Genomic DNA, 4555 nt, shown 5'->3' with positions numbered 1-4555 from the left:
ATCCAGGTTCAATCCCCACCAACAGGGGCACCCAGCATCCCTGGGTGTGGCCATGGAGCACATTGTCCTCTGGCACTGGACCAAAAATTGCTTGGAGGACCTCCTGGATCCCTGAGTACATTGGGAGCTCTCCATCTCCAAATACCCCCAAATTGAAACAAATACTCAGCATGCGGGGCTCAGGGTGGTGGGGGATCCCACATTGGAATTCTTGTGACCTTGGATCAATCACTATTTCACTCTGAAGAAAAGGCAGATGAGAACAAGGGGTTGAAGGGAAAAGAAAGGTAGGACACTGTTGGGGAGCATCATTTTGTTTATGCAGATGCAGCATTGATAAGTACAGACACTTTCTGTCTGCCCCTGAGCACCTCTGAGGGGTGATCAAGTATTTGGTTTCCAGCCCAACTCCTTTATCCCCAACTCTTGACATTCTGAGCAGAGGTGGGAGGTAGCACCCCCCTGGGGCCTAGCTATGATTGTCTTCATCCATGTGACCTTATACTCAGTTTTCCCTTCTACTGGGCCTTTGAGCAAGAGAAATTCCTGTAAATGAGATGAGTATGCTACCAGAGCTAGCAGAAGTCTCACTCAGCTTCAGGCCATGCAGATTTCAAGAAATGTGCCTGATGGTTGCCCAAGGGTGCCATGAAAGCATTCACTGTCCTTGGGGCCTCGGGCAATTCAGAAGAGATGCAGGTTTGGGATCAAGCCATGAATCTAATCATAGGAGCAGGATAAGGTCCCAGTACAGGAGCAGCTTTATCTCGGTCCAGACAGCATTACATGCTTTGTGCACACTGGAGCAGGGTGGGGAAGGAAAGAACAAGTGATGGTTTAGAGGACAGGACTGTGTAGGGAGAAAATCCTTGAGGAATAACAAGATAATTGGGCTGGACTAGAATGAGTGGGGCCAACCTGGCATGCAGTCTGGCACGCAGCCAACCTTGGTTTGATTCCCAGCATCCCATATAGTCTCCCGAGTATTGCCAGGAGTGATCCCTCCACATAGAGAGTGGCATCCCCAGTAAAAAAGAGTTGAATGGGGCTGTGTGTTCTGTAATTTTGCTCCCCAAACAAGTAAGTGTCAGCATCTGTCTCTTTGGGAAGGGATGGGAGAGGACAGAGCAGGTTCCAGTGTAGGACATAGCATCATCCTGAGTGTTTTCTGCAAAGCAGTGCAGAGGGGGGAAAGCCAGGTGACCAGGTCTTGACTCTGGGGCAGTTGGCCAGAAGGGCCTTGACTCTAGTCCAAAGAGTCTTGTACCCTCAGACTGTCTGCCACTCTGCAAAGGAGTCACTCAGTGTGTATCCTAGAGATAGCAGTGAGCTGGAGTAAGGTCGTACCTGCCATTGGATGGGGTTACCTCAGATGGCAAGAGACTATGAGCTGAGTGGGGTGTGGTGGACAGTGAGAAACTGTGAGAGTGGGGTGTTGGTGAGTGCCCCTTAGTGGAGATGGCCAGCATAGCCACTTCCAGCTAGGTTTCCATGAGGTGAACTGTCCCATGTGCAAGAGTGACAAAGCTGCCCAGTTAGGTGCTTTGGTCTGATCAGTCTCTTCACCTCCCAAGACCCTTTACTGTTCTATTACAGAAGTTCGAAGTAGGTCTCTGAGCCTGTTGTAGTTCTGGTATTCTTTCTTTTTCTTTCTTTCCTTTCTTTCCTTTCTTTTCTTCTTTTCTTTCTTCTTTCTCTTCTTTCTTTCTTTCTTTCTTTCTTTCTTTCTTCTTCTTTCTTTCTTCTTCTTTCTTTCTTCCTTCCTTCCTTCCTTCCTTCCTTCCTTCCTTCCTTTCTTTCTTTCTTTCTTTCTTTCTTTCTTTCTTTCTTTCTTTCTTTTTCTTGTGTTTCCAATTTTCTTCTTTTTTTATTTTATTTATTTATTTTTTATATATTTTTTATTTTGAATTATGAGAACGAAAGATGCAAAGAAAGAGGATAATCTTTCTTTCTTTCTCTCCTTTCTTCTCTTTCTTTTTCTCTTTATCCCTTTTTCTTTTTCTTTCTCTCTCCCTTTTTCTTTTTCTCTTTCACTTCCTTCCAGTTTTTGGGTTTTTTGGTGGGGGGGCATACTTAGCCTAAGTTCTTACTCTTGATTGTGCATTCAGGGATCACTCCTGAAGATGCTCAGGGACCCATTTGGCAGCTGGGTCAAATCTGGGTCAGCAGCATGCAGGCAAACACCCTCCATGTTGTGCTATCACTTTGGCCCCAGTTTCCTGACTTTGGTTGCATCTGTCCGTCAATCTGTCTGTCTGTCTGTCTGTCATCAGCTTGTCTAGGTCCAGGAGAAAGTTTGCTATGATTTGTGTTGGTGATCTGGAGAGTCCAGAGCATCCAGGGTATGTTTTGGGTGTGGGGCACAGCTCTCAAAAGCTGCAACTGTTCTTAGACAACCACACAGCAAGGAGTAATCAGAGTCACAGATTCTGTCTGTGTCACTTCAGCCCTGGAGTGAACCTGCTCAAGCTGGTTTCTTTTTTTTTTTCTTTTTTTTTGGGGGGTGGTGGGGGTGGTTAGGGTCACACCCAATGGCACTCAGGAATTACTCTTGGTTCTGTATTCAGAAATTGCTCCTGGCAGGATCGCAGGAACATTAGGGATACTGGGGATTGAACCCAGATCAGTCCCAGGTCGACCTCATGCAAGGCAAATGCCCTACCACTGTGCTATTGCTCCAGCCCACAAGTTGTTTCCTATCTCCTGTGCTGAGCCAAGATGGTCATACTGAACATGAAGCTGTTTGGAGAATTGGCCTCCATCACTGAGCAAATATCATTAGATAAAACAGTATCCATTCAGGTTTACAAATGTGACAGACCCTGATCTTTCCCCCTTTCTCTTTCTTTGAAAACCATTACCAACTAGTGTTTAATTTATAAGATCTTAACCTGCCTCATAATTTTTCCTATCATGGAAAATACTTTGTATGTAAACCAAGGATAAACATTTCTTCCCTCTATGATAAAATTGCCAATAAAACCTTGCAGTGGTGGCATATGATGCTCTAAAACTTGTATTTTCATTTTGCAGTTCCTCATTTAGTATTTATTATAGTGTTAAGAAATTGCTTACTGGAAGTAACTCATACAAATAATGAATTAGAAGCAGTCTTACTGGAATCAGGAAATTTAATGGGCATAGTTCATAAACTCAGCATCTAGTGGGTACCCTGAACTGGGCTCACGAATACAATCAAACTTTTGCAAGTAGATTAAAGAGAAACAAAGCTTTATTCCATCTACCAACAGCACCAAATTGGCCTGCCAGGGTTACCTACCAAACAAGCGACCCTGCCAGGATCACAAGCCAATTTATCTAGAGTTTTGCACAGGAAAGTCCACAGTGAGGGAAAGGAAACTTATCCTTAGATAGTATGCCAGATGCCTTGGAGACTCCTTGCAGTTTTTAACTGGATCTTGCATTATGTCACAGAAATGTGGGACTTACTCTCAAGAACTGGCAACTACACGCATAAAACAAAATGCACCCAAATGACCTTTCTCTGGTTCAGAACTCAGGGCAACCAACTCAGGGTCCTTCACACACCCTAGGTCCAACCCCACACCCCAGAGATCATTCTTGGACTCCATGACTCAGTTTCCTAGAGAAGGTGCTGCATGGAAGCTTGTTCTGTGCCATAGGACAGTGACAGTGAAGCCATAGTCAGAATCAGTCCCCCACAAGAGACCCCCATCTCCCATCACTGTGAGAATCTGTGTCTCCGCTTCCTCCCCACACATAGGGAGGAGCTAGAGCTGCCAGTGGCATGTATAACCCCAAGTCAGGCTTGGTGGGCAGCCAGAAATGACTGTTCTGAATCTAACATTTCTGCATTGCCCAGGAAAAGGGCACCCAGACCAGTCCTTCCACAGATGCTTGATGGGATCTAATGATGGTGCAGGAACAGAGGCAGATATGGCCACCCTGCAGAATCTGGGTTCTGAAAGTTTCCAAAAATTGACTCTTAGTTTGACAGGTTTCAGCCTAGAGGCCCTGGGAGTTGGTCCTGCTTCCCCTTCCTGGGGCAGAACATAGTGGGTGGGTTGCAGAGGGGGCAGGGCAGGGGTGGGACCCCATACCTTGTATGTGGCTACTGGTTGGAACCCTGAAACCCCATATGGACTGAGCCAGGAGTAAGGCCTGAACATTGATCTAGGAGTGATCCCTGAAAATTTCCAGGAGTGACTCCTGAGTATTGCTAGGAGTGATCCCTGAGCACGGAACCAAGAATAAGCCCTGAGCACTGCAAGATGTAAGATTTAAGCACAGAGCCAAGACTATCCCCTGAGCACTGCCATTTGTGGCCCAAATTCCAAAAGATGAGGGCAGAGACTCATATGGGGTGAGAAGGTTACAGAACAGGGTTAACAGGACACATCTCTTTCTCGGGTATGCCCAACTTTCTCTTCCCCTGGACAGACCTCCCTCCCCCAGGTTTCATCTCTCAGGGACAGGGACCATGGACCACAGACACTTGGTGGCAGTACTGTGAGTCTGGGATGCACAGGGAGGGACTATCCACTGCAGGTGAGATGGACACTAACTCTGTTGA

This window comes from Suncus etruscus, chromosome 6 (assembly GCF_024139225.1).
Source record: "Suncus etruscus isolate mSunEtr1 chromosome 6, mSunEtr1.pri.cur, whole genome shotgun sequence".
In the NCBI taxonomy this organism is placed as follows: Eukaryota; Metazoa; Chordata; class Mammalia; order Eulipotyphla; family Soricidae; genus Suncus; species Suncus etruscus.
The sequence above is the reverse complement of the archived record's forward strand: the minus strand, read 5'-3'. Positions refer to the sequence as shown.